The sequence below is a fragment of the Bubalus kerabau genome, chromosome 5 (assembly GCF_029407905.1).
Source record: "Bubalus kerabau isolate K-KA32 ecotype Philippines breed swamp buffalo chromosome 5, PCC_UOA_SB_1v2, whole genome shotgun sequence".
Lineage (NCBI taxonomy): Eukaryota > Metazoa > Chordata > Mammalia > Artiodactyla > Bovidae > Bubalus > Bubalus kerabau.
In genome coordinates, this window is record NC_073628.1 from 117,206,514 (window position 1) to 117,224,932 (window position 18,419).

General features: G+C 44.9%; 1 long non-coding RNA gene across 1 annotated transcript in view; it reads left to right on the forward strand.

The window, feature by feature from the left end:
• Positions 1–14,510: 14,510 nt before the first annotated feature.
• The window catches only part of LOC129653310 (uncharacterized), a 232,483-nt gene continuing 228,574 nt past the window's right edge, over positions 14,511–18,419 (forward strand). The window contains exon 1 of the long non-coding RNA XR_008715053.1: positions 14,511–14,826. This is a non-coding gene — a long non-coding RNA (uncharacterized LOC129653310). The remainder of the gene's footprint in view (positions 14,827–18,419) is intronic.

Here is an 18,419-nt window from a genome sequence, read left to right on the forward strand (position 1 = left end):
GTACTGTTGAAGCCTAGCTTGGAGAATTTTGAGAATTAATTTGCTAGTGTGTGAGATGAGTACAATTGTGTGGCAGTTTGAACATTCTTTGGAATTGGAATGAAAACTGATCTTTTCCAGTCCTGTGGCCACTGCTGAGTTTTCCAAATTTGCTGACATATTGAGTGCAGCACTTTCACAGCATTATCTTTTAGGATTTGAAATGACTCAACTAGAATTCCATCTAGCTTTGTTCGTAATGATACTTCCTAAGGCCCACTTGACTTTGCATTTCAGGATGTCTGGCTCTAGGTGAGTGATCATACCATTGTGGTTATCTGGGTCATGAAGATCTTTTTTGTACAGTTCTTCTGTGTATTCATGCCATCTCTTTTTAATATCTTCTGCTTCTGTTAGGTCCATACATACCATTTCTGTCCTTTATCGAGCCCATCTTTGCATGAAATATTCCCTTGGTATCTCTGATTTTTTTGAAGAGATCTCTAGTCTTTCCCATTCTGTTGTTTTCCTCTATCTCTTTGTATTGATCACTGAGGAAGGCTTTCTTATCTCTTCTTGCTATTCTTTGGAACTCTGTATTCAGATGCTTATATCTTTCCTTCTCTCCTTTGCCTTTCGTGTCTTTTCTTTTCTCAGCTATTTGTAAGGCCTCCTTGGATAACCATTTTGCCTTTTTGCATTTCTTTTTCTTGAAGGTAGTCTTGATCACTGCCTCCTATACAATGTCATGAACCTCCAACCATAGTTCTTCAGGTACTCTATCAAATCTAATCTCTTCAATCTATTGCTCACTTCCACTGTATAATCATAAGGGATTTGATTTAAGTCATACCTGAATGGTCTAGTGGTTTTCCCTGCTTTTTTCAATTTAAGTCTGAATTTTGCAATAACGAGTTCATGATCTGAGACACAGTCAGCTCCCAGTCTTGTTTTTTAGAGCTTTTTCATCTTCGACTGCAAAGAATATAATCAATCTGATTTTGGTATTGACCATCTGGTGCTGTCCAAGTGTAGAGTCGTTTTTGTGTTGTTGGAAGAAGGTGTTTGACATACATGGATATAAAGATGATGATGGTGTGTGTGTGTGTGTGTGAGTGTGTCAGTCACTCAGTCATGTCTAAATCTTTGTGATCCTGTGGTCTGAGCCCACCGGGTTCCTGTGTCCATGGGATTTCCCAGGCAAGAATACTGGAGTGGGTTGCTATTTCCTCCTCCAGGGGATCTTCCCAACTCAGGGATCAAACAGCATTCCTTGGTCTTCTGCTCCGGCAGACGGGTTCCTTACACTGTGTCATCTGGGAAGCAAAGATGGCATATATGGAAACATACATTATGGTAGTTACTATCATTTTTATTAATGACATTTATAATCAGTTAGATGGTAGAGAGATTGTAGCTTTTTTTTCTTTCTCTCTTAGATTTGAGATTTAACAGAGGAACTCTCCATGTTTGTTGTTAAGAAATTAATCTAGGCAAGAGATGCATGTTCCATTGATATTTAAATGATTTTTCAAGTTTGAGAGAATCCATTCAAAGCAACTTTTGAGCCCTGAGGAGGCATTGGTTCACCTTTGTATTAGCCTTGAGAATCAGATCAACCTTATTTGAAAAGGCAATTCATTGTACTTACACATGGGCAAAATTTAGTGGCAAAGCATTCTTTTGGTAAGCCACAAGTCACTTTCTGGATGAAATGATTTCCTCTAAAAATAAAAAAACATTTCTTATCAGAACTTAGGAGATACAGTTAAAGCAGTGCCCAGAGAAAATAGCATAGTGAGATTTTATTGTCAGTTGGACTGGCCCATGGGGTGCCCAGATCCTTGGTCAAACATTATTCTGGGTGTGTCTGTGAAGATGTTTCTGGATGGGATTAACATTTGGCAGGCTGGGTAAAGCAGATTGCCCTCCCAGTGTGGGTACACCTCGTCCAATCTGTTGAAGGCCTGAATAAAACAAAAGCTGAGTAGGAAAAGAGTTTCTTTTTCTCTGTTCATCTTTGAGCTGGGACATTGGTCTTCTTCTGCTTTAGCCTTGAATTAGAATTTTCACCATTGACTCTCTTGCTGTCTGCAGATCTTGGGACCCTTCAGCATCCGTAATCACATGAGCCATTTCTTTATAAAAAATTTCTTTTTATATCTATTGATTCTGCTTCTATGGAGAACCCTAATATAGACAGTTTTATAAGGAGCTAATAAAAAATTAAACAGGAAGGAAAAAAATGAACTAAGCATTCAACTGAAGTAGTTAGGAAAAGGTAATAAATATAAAGAAGGCAGAAGGACTTATGAAATGTTAAAGCAGAAATGAAAGACTTGTAAAACAAACAGGTTTAAAGTTAGTAAATTTTAAGCAAATAATAAATTCAAATATAATTCTTTGAAAATAGAAAAAGACCGATCAATTGTTGACTAACCTTGTCAAGGAAAATAATGAAGCACAAATAAGAAATGCTAAGCAGAAAATAAACACAAATGGAGGGAATGAAAAGAATCCTTAGAGACAATTTGGTCAACAATTAACCTTATCCAAAGAGAGATTCCTGGCTTTCCAGATGGCTCAGTGGGTAAAGAATCTGTTTGCAAGGCAGGAGACACTGGAGACATGGGTTCGATCCCTGGGTGAGGAAGATTTCCTGGAGGAGAGCATGGCAGCACACTCCAGTATTCTCGCCTGGAGAATCCCCATGGACAGAGGAGCCTGGCATGCTACAGTCCATAGGGTTGCAAAGAGTCGGACACAACTAAAGTGACTGAACATGAGCATGAAAGAGAAATCCAGCCCTGGTCTTTGGCTCCCAAGAGGTAATCTCTAGGCCTCTGATTTTCCTGCCTGGTAGGAGTGTTTTTGTTTACCTTGGGGGCCTAAGGTGACACCTTACCGTTTAACAATATGATTTATGATGGAAACTTTGGGCCATACCATATTGGCTCTTTCTCTAGAGCACCTGGAGACTAAAACTCAGCCACGTGGGCAGCAACGTCTATGGGACTGAACCCCAACAGAATCTCTGGACACCAGAGCTTAGCTGAGCTTCCCTGTTTGGCAATACCTGTACTGACCGTTGCATGTTGTTGTGGGGGAAAGTAGCACTGTCCACAGCTCCAGTGGGAGAGGACAGGTGAAACCCTGTGCTTGAACGAGTCCTGGACTCTGCCTTCTCTTTCCTTGGCTGGTGTTAATTCATATCCTTTCACAGTAATAAACTATAACTGAGAATACAGCAGCTTTTAGTGAGTTCTGTGGGTCCTTCCAGCAGATTTTTGAATCCAAGGATAGTCTTGGGAACCCTCTAAATTTGCAAAACCTAACATACTTTCCTGAGAAATGTAATTTTCCAAAAACTGACCCAACATCATAGTCAATGACATATTCAAGGTCAGCTTGCCTTAGTTAATCTATAAATTAAAAGAAATCCCAACAAAACTAACAGCTATATGGAAAAAGAAACTGAAAAATGAATAGTAAACTAGCCCTGTAAGATATAATGCATATTATAAAACTTGAATAATTAAAAAAGTGTAGGACATTATGTGGTTGGAACAAATAGGAAGTCCAGAAATAGAGAAAAACTTATTGGGAATTTAACTTATGATAATGGTGGCATTTCAAATCATTGGGGAAAAAAAAGATGAATTATTCAAAAAATGGTGTTGAGACAACTGGGTAGCCATCTGGAAAAAAATTAAGTTGGATCCATACCTCATTTTTTATATCAGATACATACCAGGAGAAATCAGTGATTTAAATTTTTAAAAATGCTAGAAGAAACTATGGCAGATTAAAAACAAATCTAATGACTATAAAGGGGAAGAACTTTCAAAGATGACACAAAATACAGAAGACATTAAGAAAAAAATTATAACTTCTGTTGCATTAAAATTATGTATGGCAAAACTAGTAAAAGCAATTTCTAAAGTATCATCAAACCAGGGAATGTATGGTAATATTCCTAACACAGAGACCTTTTATGAATCAATAAGAAAAATGACTATATGATAAGAAAGTTGGCAAAAGATATGAACAGAGAGTTCACAGCATAGGAAGCACAAATGATTTATAAACATGAAGATGCTTCGTATTACTCATAATAAGAGAAACTGTAAAATAAAACTACAGAGAGATAGCATTTACCACTTTTCACTTACCAAATTGACAAAGATAAAAAATGTGTTTATAAACTGTTGGTAAAGGTATGGGGAGCAGAAAATCTTATGTTGTCAAAGGAATGTTGAATATCTGTACAACCTCTGTAGATGGCAAAAAATAACAAATGCACATTACCTGTTGACCCGCATTCTATTTCTAGGGATTTACCATAATCATTCTGGATAAAATATAGTGTATCTACTTGGGGAGATGGTATTTAAGGGTAAAAACTTACAACCAGTAGATAGATAAGTCCTGGAGAGCTAATGCAAAACATAGTGATTATAGACAATGATATTGTATTATAAACTTCCAAGGTGCTAAGAGACTAGATCTTAGTCATTCTTATCACAAAAAAGAAAGATAATACTGTGGCACGATAGAGGTATAAAAAATTAAATAGTATGTACAAAGTTATGCATTGTGGCATTGCTCAAAAAAGACCGGAAATGACCAAAATGCCCACTAAAAAAAGACTGGCTTAAGTAAATTATGGTGCATTGAGGAAATGGAAAACCATGCAGCTCTAAAATAGACTGAATGAGCTCCCAGAGACACTTGAAAGAGAAAGAAATTAGATACAGAACAGTATATGTGAAACAGTGCAATATCATTTCTATAAAATGGGAAAGAAAACAGCATCTATTACAGTGAGAGCAAATATGTGGTGTTTAACCTCGTCCCTAGTATAAGGTAGGCACTATGATTACATCATGTGCTGTGGATGGGGGGAACCAGGGCTCAGAGAGGTGCCCTAAGTCACCCGCTGGAAAGGGGCAGTGCTGGGTCTTGAGCTCAGGTAGACTGGCTCCCGAGAGTTTGTACTCTTCCCACCATGCCTTATTCTTTTGTTTGGGTTCACCTGCTTGCATATTCATGAGCTATGTCTGGGCGGCTGAGGGAAAGGTGTGGGAGAGCGTATTTCACTATATTCCCCTTTGTACCTTTGGACCATGTGAAGTATCATCCATTAATATATTTAAGCCAAACACATATTTCTGATTGGAAGCAGATAAATGACACAGGACTCAGGTCCCCTGAGGCAGGTATAAAATTCTGTCCTGGATACCAGGAACCCAGAGCCTCTGCCTACCATGCCAGGGAAACCGGGGCCTCCTCCTGGCTCTGATCCACTCAGGGGGTCCATGTAAGAGCGGTGGGTGGAGGTGAGGTGGGAGACGCCCAGGTCTTGCCCACTGGTGGCCTGACCCTACCCGCCGGGCCTCATGGCCACTGGCTCCAGGATCAAGGAGGTGGGTGTCAGGCCAGGCCCTCTGCTAGGGGCTCTGCTGTGGTCTGTGGGTCTCCTCATAACGCCCCCACCGTCCCCAGTGGCAGTCTGCTTGCTCATTGCCCCCCAGGCTATCAGCACTGTCTGTGATGAGATGGGTCAGGAGGGCACCACTCCCCAGCAGCCGCCTCCTCCTCGGACTGTGGGGCTGGAGGAGCCAGAATACCTGCAGCAACCGCATGACCACAGCGACCCCAAGGGCAGTGACCTCAGGCGCGTAACAACCGTGCACCATAATGACCACAAACGCCGCGACAACCAGCACTGCAACAGCCAGATGACCATACAACTGCCACGGCTGTGGTAACTGCAGCAACCACACAACAGCAACCGCCGCACACGCGCACAGCCACCACGGCCTGCGGCAGCCACAGCATCAGCTGCTGTGCATCAGATAACGTGCTATGTTTTGACCTCCTGGATCTGAGATCTCCAAAGGCTCCCGTCACAGATCAGCCAAGTTCCAGGAGGCTGGGTAACTTCCTGGACCCCGAGGTGGGGGGCGAGCATTCAGATCAGGTGGGCTGGGCTTGGGACATGGCCTCCGCCCTCTCTGGGGGAAGGCGTGGTCGTTGAGGACTTCCAGGGAACTTGGCTCTATGAGGAGGGGGCATCTTTCTTGCTTCCCTTCCAGGGGATGCCCCGTGAGGCTCGGTGTGGAGCTGGGAGCAGAGGTGACCGTCTCTGGGGATGGGACAAGACGGCAGGCTTTCCTCTCATTCCAGTGGCCCACTTGCTCGAACATGTCTCGGAAGGGAGGCTCTGACCTAAAAATCACTTTCCTAAAGGAGGGTGGGGGAGGACATTTCTTGACAGAAAACCCTGAGTTCTGTCGTCACCATTCTGTAGGATTAACCCCTGTTCTGCGCAGCCTGGCTTGATCCTTGGCTGGCCTGTGATTTTGTCCACATCAAGGAAAGAGGAATCTTCCCTCCTCCACTCTGGGAGGACTGTCACTTTTGCTGACAAGTATGCTATGCTTCCTCTTTTCTGATTTCAGAGAAGAGTTACACTCTTCCTTCAGGGAAAGGAGAACCAGTTCCCAAAGCCGTCAGAAGGGCTGCCTCTGAAGTTCGCCCAAGTGCTGGTCCTGGCTGTTGAGAGGGCCTACCAGGCCCTGCCCCCAGATTCAGCCTGTTGGGGCAGAAAGGACGTTTTCCTTATGCTGTTCTGGGCCATTGGCTCTCACCTGTGATTGAACAATGGGATTTCCTTAGGAGTTTTGAAAAGTTCTGTTGCCCAGGTAGCAGCTGATATCAGCTGAATAGGACTTGGGGAAGGGCATCTCTATGCTTGAAAGCTTCCTGGGAGATTCCTGGGTGCAAGGGGAACCTCCATCCATGTTTGTGGTTCCCATAAATGCTTCTTCATTTACTGCTTGTAACCCCTTCTGGCTAAAAGCTGCGCAGGTGTTCCTGATGTCACAGTGTTCAATAGTGAGGCAGACTCAGAGTGGGCTTTGGGGAAAGGTGAGTAGGGCCAAGGGTGATCACCAGCATGAAATTCTGCTGCGTAGGTTGTCATCTACCTCCTCACTGTCCAAGAACTCTTTGTACCTGGCATAGGCCCCTATTCTTGTTCCCAAGGGTCAGTAAAACTCCACCCGCACCTCCTTCCTTGCTTCATTGGTTCCCTGTCTTGTGCAGAGTCAGCCAGTGGGTCTTTTCTTTGCTTCCTCTTGGCCTCCATAGCCCCCAGTTCAGAACTTGATTTCCTGTTGTCATGATCTGGGGATATTGCAGATCCTGTCCTTGGGCCAGGGACCAGGTTCCTTCACACTTGGGGGTAAGAAGCTTTGTATAAACTTCAGCCCTGGACACATTTTATTATGGCTTTATAACCACCTCGCCCAACCCCGATGTTTGTGTGGGAGCCCCACACAGTCTGTTTTGGGGACAACTGAAATGCTGGGCTGGATGAGTTACGAGCTGGAATCAAGATGGGGGGAGAAACATCAACCTCAGATATGCGGATGATATCACTCTAATGGCAGAAAGCTAAGAGGAACTAAAGAGCCTCTTGATGAGGGTGAAGGAGGACAGCAAATAGGCAGCTTAAGATTAAATATTAAAAAACTAAGATCATGGCATCCGGCCCCATTACTGCATGGCAAATAGAAGGGGAAAAGGTGGAAGTAGTGAGAGATTTCCTTTTCTTGGGCTCCAAAATCACTGCGGACGGTGACTGCAGCCATGAAATCAGAAGACGACTGCTTCTTGGCAGGAAAGCGATGACAAACCTGGACAGTGTGTTGAAAAGCAGGGACATTACTCTGCCGACAAAGGTCTGTAGAGTCAAGGCTATGGTCTTCCCAGGGGCCACGAACGGTTGTGAGCGCTGGACGGTAAAGAAGACAGAACGCTAAAGAATTGATGCCTTTGACCTGTGGTGCTGGAGAAGACTCCTGAAAGTCCCTTGGACAGCAAGGGGATCAAACCAGTCAATCTTAAGGAAGATCAACACTGAATATTCACTGGAAGGACCGATGCTGAAGCTCCAGCTTTTGGTCATTTGAGGCCAACAGATGACTCATTGGAAAAGCCCTTGATGCTGGGAAAGATTGAGGGCAGAAGGAGAAGAGGATGTCAGAGGATGAGATGGCTGGATGGCATCACCGATGCAATGAACATGAACTTGGGCAAACTCTGGGAGATGATGAGGGACAGGGAGGCCTGGCATGGTGCAGTCCTCGGGGTTGCAGAGTCAGACACACCTGGGTGACTGAACAACAACCACCTCGTGTGGTGTTCCCTATCTTATCACAGGAGAAATCTCACCACCACAGGTTGCTCCTCACCCTGGAACCTCACAACATCAAGCAAGACCCCAGCTTACAGCCCTGTGTCTCCGCTGTAATCCTCAGAGATGCTGATCTTTTTGAACAAGGCTTCTACTTTTAATTTTTTTTTTTTTTTTTGTAGTTTATCTGTTATCGCTAAGCATTTGGAGCAGGGGGGACTTTCAAGCATGAATTTACAGCACAGTTGTGCCTGTAAGTCTTGTAATCACTACTCTGTTTTGGCTCTCCAGCAGGCCTATGACAACACCATGCTCACAGGGTTTATTACACTTGAAAGTGTGGAATGAACATCGGGGTTGGAAGATGCCTTGAAATCACCTCACCCCGCCTTCTCATTTCACAAAGGAGGAGAACGAGGCCCACTGCCTTGCTCTGTACTCCGCACGTTGTTAACAGCACAGCCGGGAAGGTGAACCTGACTCTACAGCCTGGGTTTGGAATACCCGGCCTTGAACAGGATTTCTCCCATACAGAATGGTGTTTTGGCTTTGCAGCCCTATCTGAACCTCACTCCCAGTTTAAGGGCCAACCCAGGATCTACACAGTCCTCCTGTGGTCTCTCCCTCATCTTGGGGCATCTGGCAACTTAAAAGTAAGGGAAAGAGGATCAGCTCTAGTAATTACTGAATGCCTCCCTTGTAATGGTTTTGTGTGGGAGCTCACATTTTCATATACGCTACTGCCCTCTAGTGGTCACAATATGCATCAACCGTATAGTCTGGAACAGCACATTTAACTTGCTGAATGATTCAAGACTACTCAGTTCCTCTTGAAATCGTTAATGTTCTCATAGTCATAACTTTCCTTCCCTGCATCGAAACACAAATTCAAGTCCTATTTATTTGGTATTCAAATGTCAAAGCTATGGTTTTTCCAGTAGTCATGTATGGATGTGAGAGTTGGACTATAAAGAAAGCTAAGCCCCGAAGAAATGATGCTTTTGAATTGTGGTGTTGGAGAAGACTCTTGAGAGTCCCTTGGACTGCAGGAAGATCCAATCAGTCCATCCTAAAGGAAATCAGTCCTGAATATTCATTGGAAGGACTGATGTGAAGAACTGACTCACTGGAAAAGACCCTGATGCTGGGAAAGATTGAAGGCAGGAGGAGAAGGGGATGACAGAGGATGAGATGGTTGGATGGCATCTCCGACTCAAAGGACATGAGTTTGAGTAAGCTCTAGGAGTTGGTGATGGACAGGGAAGCCTGGCATGCTGCAGTCGATGGGGTCGCAAAGAGTCGGATACTACTGAGTGACTGAACTGATATCAAATATATAAGATATGTATGAATATAATCAAAAGCTATAATAACTACCTTGATGGCATCTAACATTTTCCAGTTGATGCTCCTCATCTAGGCAGTACTGTCTAGTAGAAACATAATGTGAGCCACAAAGTAATTAAAAATTTCCTGCTGCTACTGCTGCTAAGTCACTTCAGTCGTGTCCGACTCTGTGTGACCCCAGAGACGGCAGCCCACCAGGCTGCCCCGCCCCTGGGATTCTCCAGGCAAGAACACCAGAATGGGTTGCCATTTCCTTCTCCAGTGCATGAAAGTGGGAAGTGAAAGTGAAGTCACTCAGTCGTGTCCGACTCTTCGTGACCCCATGGACTGCAGCCCACCAGGCTCCTCCATCCATGGGATTTTCCAGGCAAGAGTACTGGAGTGGGGTGCCATCGCCTTTTCCTAAAAATTTCCTAGTAGCTTCATTTTTTAAAAATAAAAAACACATTAAATTCATTTTAATGACATATTAATATATCCAGGATATTATAATTTTAACACATATCCAGTATAAAAATTACTAAGAGATATCCTTGTTTTCCTTGTATTAAGTTCCTGAAATTTGGTGTGAATTTTACAGTTGAAGCACATCTCAGTTCAGACCAGCCACGCTAAGTGCTCACGAGCCATGTGTGGCTAGCGGCCACTGAGTTGGACAGCAAAGGTTGGGGCAGTGATTGCCAAACTCTGTCCTTGTTATTGCACTGATGTTTATATGTCCATGAGGAATGTTTTCACCACTGTGCAGCAGAATGAGAAAAATAAGAATCGTGCTTTTAAATAGATAAGTCAGTGTCAGATTATCACCTATCTTGCCCGAGGGAATGCCTGGAGGATGTCTTTCTGACTGTTGCTGTTCATATAATCATTCTTTTATGGAATGATGGTCATAGCAGATGACAGATGATTGACCAAGTGTCCCTATTTTGTAAATAAAACGTTCTCCATACTCTCCAGGGGCCCAGACTTTGTGTGCACATGTTACTGGTGTCTGACATATTAAATTCTGGGAGCCACATGCTAAGCATGTCCCTCCACCCTACAAGCAAGCTTGGACTATTGATGGTCACAAATGGAACACGCGTCTGTGTGGCAAGGCTACTGGCCAACTCTCAGTGGGTCAACTCTACACCTTTTTCTCTGCCTCACAAAAACATAAAGACATGCAAGCAAGTGAGCATGATGTGAATACAGGGGTGACCTTGAGTTTACTCTAAGAACCACAACTAAGAGAGTAAATAATTAGCAAAATTCAGTTCTTAGCAGTAATTAGTAGTCATTACTACTCAACAGAGTCTACAGACTTGGATGCCACATACCTGGCATATGGCACTGTAATTTCACATTGGTTGGTTTAGTTGCTAAGTCATGTCTGACTCTTGCAACCCCATGGACTCTAGCCCACCAGGCTCCAGTGTCCATAGGAGTTTCCAGGCAAGAAAACTGGAGTGGGTTGCCATTTCCTTCTCTAGGGGATCTTCCCAATCCGGGGATTGAACCTGGGTCTCTTGCACTGCTGGCAGATTCTTTACCGACTGAGCTACCAGGGAAGCAATTTCACATGGCTGGTTTTAAATGTGGAGTGGTGGAAAGTGATGAAATACTAGAAAAGAAGCCACTGTTTTATGGGAAAGGACTTTAATATTCTCCCGGGCTTTATAACAGACAGTAGCTGAAGTGGTGCTGGGTAAATTTGTCTCACTTCCTGTGGCTGAGGGATGGGGGGCTAAGAGCTCCTTTCCAGGAACCAGGGGCTTGACCCTCTGTGCACACATAAAGGGTGTCTAATGGCAGTTGCTCCAAACTGCAGTCCGGTCTTAGGGTCCCCCCTTTTCTGACTGATGCTCCTCCTTCTCTGCCTTGCTGTCTTAGCAGGTCACAGCCCTATCCCAGGCTTTGAGACATCCTCTAATTGTCCTTAAAATATGCTTTCTGGCCACCCTGTTACAAATGCGTGTCTTTGTTCAGCTGTCACTAGGGTACTCATTAGCACTTGTATTTCTTTTTCAAATACAGCCTCTACCCTCAACTTAAAATATGGGAAAGATGCTAGCATATCGAAAATTTGTAAATCCAATAAGTTTGATTGCTCTGGGAGCTCACTATTTAAGAAATCCTAGGGTGAATTCTGTAAATTGAGCTGTCAGCCCTCTACTTGTTTTAAAAATTCAAGTTTCAATATATCTTGCCGGAGGGACATAAGTCCACTGGAATTAAGAAATTTAAAAGTTGCAAAGAAAAGACTGAGGCTTCAGTGCTCCTCCTCCATATTTAAATGGTGGTATGTAATCACAATTATCCAGCTCCAAGTAATTACCCTAGTATTAATGAAGGGACCCTAATCAAAAACTGTACCCAAGGGAAGCTTCTGCCTGAAAGTCAGGGTTAATGGCCCAGCCATTGTTTTAATGGATTTTCAATGAGGTGTGAAGACAACAGGCCAATAAGGGTGAAATTTTATGGTGCAGCCAAACAAGCACAATTAGTGTCTTGCCGTTAGTATTCTGACTTTGTTTCTGCTTTTATTTCCTTACAACCCCGGTGAACTGATTCCCTGGCTGTTTAGTTATTAATTTATGTTTAATAGAATTCACAGAGCCTGTGTTAATTCTGAGTACAAGTGTCCCATCTCAGCTGCTTTTGTTGGAGGGGCGTTACTAAGGCCTCTTCGGAAAGACATTTCAAGGGTGAACCTGATGACTCTGGACTCTGATGACCCACCCGTTTTTGCTCTCCACCGGCTCTGGCTCCTTCCAGGCTCTCTGGCCCTTTAGATACCCAGCCCCCACAGCCTTGTCATCTAGAGTAGCCAGAGCCCCCACCCTGGGGGGAGTGTGCCCGCCTGCTCAGTTGTGTCCCTCCCTTTGTGTCCCTGTGGACTCTATCCCGCCAGGCTCCTCCATCCATGGAACTTTCCAGGCAAGAATACTGGAGAGGGTTGTCATTTCCTACACCAGGGGGTCTTCCTGACCCAGGGGTCGAACACTGAGTCCCTTAGTCTCCTGCTCTGGCAGGTGGATTCTTGACCACTGCAGCGCCTGGGAAGTCTGGGAGGTATGCAGTTAGTGGTTATAAACTCAGCCTCACCTGGGTTGTCTCCTGCCTCTAGTAGCTCTGAGTCCTTTGGCAAATCACTGGGTTTTTGTGTAAGATTGATGCCTCTAGGGCCTATGAGGGATCTTCCTGGGCCCTCTGTCTTGCCTCATTTTGAATCCAAGTCCCTGAGCTCAGATTCTGGGCTAGATCTGCCTAGAGTCCACCCCTAGCACTTCTGGGGACTCAAAATTTGATCATGGCTTTTATTCCCCTAGAGGCTTCCCTTGTGGCTCAGCTGGTAAAGAATCCGCCTGCAATGAGGGAGGCCTGGGTTCAAACCTTGGGTTGGGAAGATCCCCTGGAGAAGGGAAAGGCTATCCACTCCAGTATTCTGGCCTGGAGAATTCCATGGACCATACAGTTCATGGGGTCACAAAGAGTCAGACACGACTGCGCGACTTTCACTTTATTTCTCTGGCTGAATTCCCTCTTTCTGAAAGGCAGCATGAACCCTTTTTTTTTATTTTGAAAATCTGTCTCCTAACCGACAGGTTGGCAAACTATGGCCTGTGAGCTATGTCTGGCCCATTGCCTAATTTGTAAATAAAGTTTTATTGGAGCATAGCCATGCTCATTCATTCACATATCGTCTGTGGCTGCTCTTCTGTGACATTCGCAGTCTAAAACATTCACTGTCCGGCCTTTAATGGAAAAAACTTATGGGTTTTTTGTCTGTGTGGATTGAATTATGTCTTGTGAAAAAGATATGATAAAGTCCTGACCCACGGTACCTCAGAATGTGGCCTTATTTGGAAATAGGGTCTATAAGGACAACAATTATCTTGGATTAGAGCTCACCCTACTGGCCTCATTTTAACAACTTGATTACCTGACAAGACACTTTATCCTTTCCTTCTGCCTCCTGACCAACCCTGGGCTTCCCTGTGTGACAGGGTTCTCTGTCCACCCTCCTCTGGAGAACTGCAAGTAACGAACTCTCTTTTCAATGGCAATTGTCTTCTGAGCTGTTGGTCTCTCAACCCTGAAGAAAACTGAAATCCCAGGTGCATTTTAGAACACAGGGACAGACAGAGAGGGAAAATAGTGTGAAGATGAAGAGGGAGTGCCATGTGATGACGGGAGACGGGAGTGATGTATTTACAAGCCACAGGACCCCTGGAGCTGCAGAAGGTAGAAGAGGGGCCAGAACAGTCCCCCTGGAGCACCTTCAGGGGAGCGGGGCCCTGCTGACACCTCGATTCTGGACTTCTGGCTTTCAGAAGGCGAGACAGTACATTTCTGGGTTTTTTCAGCATAAATGAAAATTTATTGATAGAAGCATGAAAAAAAGTGACATCTTCTAAATTTGTACATCATGCTGTGTGGGTTAGTGGTGGTCCTGCAGTTGAGCGCAAAGAGGATTATGCAAGAGGTGGCTGTAGTTATTTAAAACAGCAAAAGGATCATGACGATGATGTCAAGCTCTTGATTTGTAATGGCACATTCTTTAAGATGAATTGGACAAATCTTGAGGTCATGAGAACAATATTTGATCGACTCTGCCTGGATTTATTGTTTTATTTTTATTGCAATCTAGTTGCTTTACAATGTCGTGTTAGTATCTGCTGTATAGCAAAGTGCATCAGCTGTACGGTACACATATACCCCCTCTTTTTCAGATTCTTTCCCCATATAGGTCATTACAGAGTATTGAGTCCCCTATGCAGTTGGTTCTCGTTATTTATTTTATACACAATAGGGTACATATGTCTATCCCAATCTCCCAATCCATCCCACCTCCCCATTCCCCCTTCTGTATCCATGTTTGTTCTCTATGTCTATGTCTCTATCTCTGCTTTACAAATAAGTTCACCTGTACCATTTTTCTAGATTCCACATCCTTCGGAAGTGTCACCATCCTTTGTCCATCTCTCAGGATGGACCGACCCACATTGAATGGCGATTCACCTGGAACTTGAGCCTCCAGAGTTCTTTGAGTACTAGCGGCTAACACAAAGATCTGCACCTGTGGTGGCCCCGCCCTAGGCGTCAAGGCGCACACCTGGCGGGCCCTCCTATCCTCGTGGGGAAGTGTGGCGGAGGAGGGGTTCGGTTGGCGTCACTACCCCCTGGTTAGTGGGGGAGCACCAAGTGCCCCAAGCCTGATCCCGACCCTCTCACGCCTCTCTGACCACCAGGCAGGCCGGGTATGGGCCCAGCACGCCAGCGCCGTCCATTCTCAGGGCTAATTGATTTGGCAGGTGAGTTGTTACCTACTCCTTTGCAATTCCGACTTCCATGGCCACCGTCTGCTTCTGCTGTTTTAAGTCCCTCAGTTTGGGACTGTGTTATGGCAGCCTAGGAAAGCAATACACTCCCTAACCAATTGTTTTGTTTCCTTTATTCCTCATTGTTCTTTTGCGTAGCGTATTTGTATGTGTGGTAAACTGGGCTACAGCCCGTGGGGTTGCAGAGAGTGAGATATGACTGAGCACAACAAAGCAGTCATTTCAAGGTGACCCTCACACAGAGTGTTGCGTCTGGGTCTCCTGAAGTAGTTAAGCCAGCAGGCAGCTCAATGGACCCCAGACTGAGGTTCAGAGACCTCGGGGGGACCTGCACAAGGTCCCACACCTGAAAGGCAGTGAGTGGGGAGTGAACTAGTATTAACAAGGGCTCCTTATGTGTGCTTTGCTAACATTATCTCAAGACCCTCCAACCCAGAACCAACCTGAGGATTAGTTGCTGAACCATTATACTAAGATAGCTTTGAATATAGAAACGCTGTTTTTTTCTCGCCTCATCTCCCCAGTCTCTCTACTTGGCTTCTCAAGACAGAACCACTTGGAGGTGATCAGATACCTACCGCTTTTCACAGCCCTGATTAGAACCAGTTGGTGCTGGCCAGAGTGTCTGGGGAAGCTATTTCCTTGAAGGATGATGAATTTACTAGTGTGTGTTGAAACGAGATAGGATTGCTCTCGAGACCCCTTCAGTTGCCGCTCTGGGCTGTGGTGGGGGGTCTGAGGAGGGGAGAATGGGGAGGAACCTGGGACTAGGCCAGGTGCTAGCGTTATCGTGATGGCCGGAGCTGGTTCTGGTCCAGGCTCCATCTGGATGTCATGGATCCCCCCGAACTCAGACACCAGGTGCCCAGCGAATCTCCTGAGGTTCTTGCAGCCGTAATGTCCATTTCAATAGTTACAACATTTCTTCCACATCAGGGATATTTTGTAAAGTTATGTCAGGATTTTGGGGACTGTGAATGGACGGGCCATCTCAAAAGGACTATGATCCCCATTTTATTTATTTATTTGGCTGCACTGGGTCTTAGTTGAGGCATATGGGCTCTAGTTCCCTGACCAGGGATGGAACTCATGTCCCCTGCATTGAGAGCATGGAGTCTTAGCTGCTGGACCACCAGAGAAGTCCCTATCCCCATTTTATAGATGAGGACATTGAGTGTCCATGGATTGAATTTATATTTTATTGTTGTTGTTCAGTCCCCCAGTCGGGTCTGACTCTTTGCAACCCCATGGACTGCAGCATGCCAGGCCTCTTTGTCCTCACCATCTTCTGAAGTTTGCCCAAATTCACATCCATTGCATCAGAGATGCTGTCCATCCATGGAATTGTACCCCTCCTGTCCCTGCCAAAAGATGTGCTCAAGTCCTAATCTTCAGTGTCTCAGCATGTGACCTAATTTGGAAATAAGGTCATTGTAGGTGTGATTGTAGGGGTCACAAAGAGTCGGACATGACTGAGCAACTCACACACACACAGGTGTGATTACTGAAGATGCGTTAACTCTGGAGCAGGGAGGGCCCTTAGTCCAGTATGACTGGTGGGCTAAGAAATTGATGTGAAGCTACAAGGAAAGAACGCCAGGTGAAGACAGAGGCAGAGACTGGAGGGATGCAGCTGTGTGCTGAGGAATGCTGAAGATGGCTGGAAACCACCCAAAGCCAGGAAGAGGCAAGGAAAGATCCTCCCCTAGAGTCTTCAGAGGGCGAGTGGCCTCCCCTACACTTTGCTTTCAGTCTTCGAGACTTCAGAATTATAAGAGAGTAAGTTTCCTTTGCTTTAAGCCGCCCAGTTTATTGTGCTTTGTTGAGGCAGCCCTAGGAAACTAATACAGGGGTGTTATCTTTTTAAGGCTCTTATTCCTAATTGTGAAATTTAAGATTTTATCCTAGCCAAAGAAATTTTCCACATTCTATTGGCCTACTAATCTGATGTACCCTGAAGACTATAATGCTTCGTTTTGGGGGAGGGATCCTGGGGCGGCATGAGAATTCAGAAGCGCTTGTTTCTTTCCACCTTATCACTGGGGAGTAGGGCAGGGGTCCAACTGGGTGGAACCTGAGTATCTCCTGGATACTGACAGTGTGGGTTTGGGACGAGGAAGATGAAGGGGGTCTCAGGTGTGGGCTGTGGCAGAGGCTAGATGAAGGGGGCCTGGACACCAAGGACATCAGGTGCTCAAACCTTGGCTACTGTTTAATTGTCTGAGGATTAAACTATCAGTTCAGTTCAGTCACTCATTCGTGTCCAGCTCTTTGTGACCTCATGGACTGCAGCACACCAGGCTTCCCTGGTTATTGTGCACACCAACCCCTGGAGATTACTCAAACTCATGTCCATTGAATCGATGATGCCACCCAACCATCTCATCCTCTGTCGTCCCCTTCTCCCTCCGCCTTCAATCTTTCCCAGCTTCAGGGTCTTTTACAATGAGTCAGTTCTTTACATCAGGTGGCCAAAGTATTGGAGCTTCAGCTACAGCATCAGTCCTTCCAATGGATGTTCAGGATTGATTTCCTTTAGGATGGACTGGTTGGATCTCCTTGCAGTCCAAGGGACTTGCAAGAGTCTCCTCCAACACCACAGTTTAAAAGCATCAATTCTTCGGCACTCAGTTTTCTTTATAGTCCAACTCTCACATCCATATATGATTACTGGAAAAACCATAACTTTGACTAGATGGACCTTTGTCAGCCAAGGAATGTCTCTGCTTTTTAATATGCTACCTAGGTTGGTCATAGCTTTTCTTCCAAGGGCAAGCGTCTTTTAATTTCATGGCTGCCAGTCACTATCTGCAGTGATTTTGGAGCCCAAGAAAACAGTCTGTCACTGTTTCCATTGTTTCCACATCTATTTGCCATGAAGTGATGGGACTGGATGCCATGATCTTAGTTTTCTGAATGTTGAGCTTTAAGCCAACTTTTTCACTCTCCTCTTTCACTTTCATCAAGAGGCTCTTTAGTTCTTCTTCGCTTTCTGCCATAAGAGTGGTGGCATCTGCATATCTGAGGTTATTGATATTTCTCCTGGCAATCTTGATTCCAGCTTGTGCTTCATCCAGCCCAACGTTTCTCATGATATACTCTGCATGTAAGTTAAATAAGCAGGGTGACAATATACAACCTTGACATACTCCTTTTCCTATTTGGAACCAGTCTGTTGTTCCATGTCCAGTTCTAACTGTTGCTTCTTGACCTGCATACAGATTTCTCAGGAGGCAGTTAAGGTGGCCTGGTATTCCCATCTCTTAAGAATTTTTCACATTCTGTTGTGATCCACACAATCAAAGGCTTTGGGTAGCCAATAAAGCAGAAGTAGATGTTTTTTTTGCCTGGAGAATCCCAGGGATGGGGGAGCCTGGTGGGCTGCCATCTATGGGGTCGCACAGAGTCAGACACGACTGAAGTGACTTAGCAGCAGCAGCAGTAGCAGCAGCAGATGTTTTTTTTGAACTCTCTTGCTTTTTCGATGATCTAATGGATGTTGGCAATTTGAGCTCTGGTTCCTCTGCCTTTTCTAAATCCAGCTTGAACATCTGGAAGTTCACAAT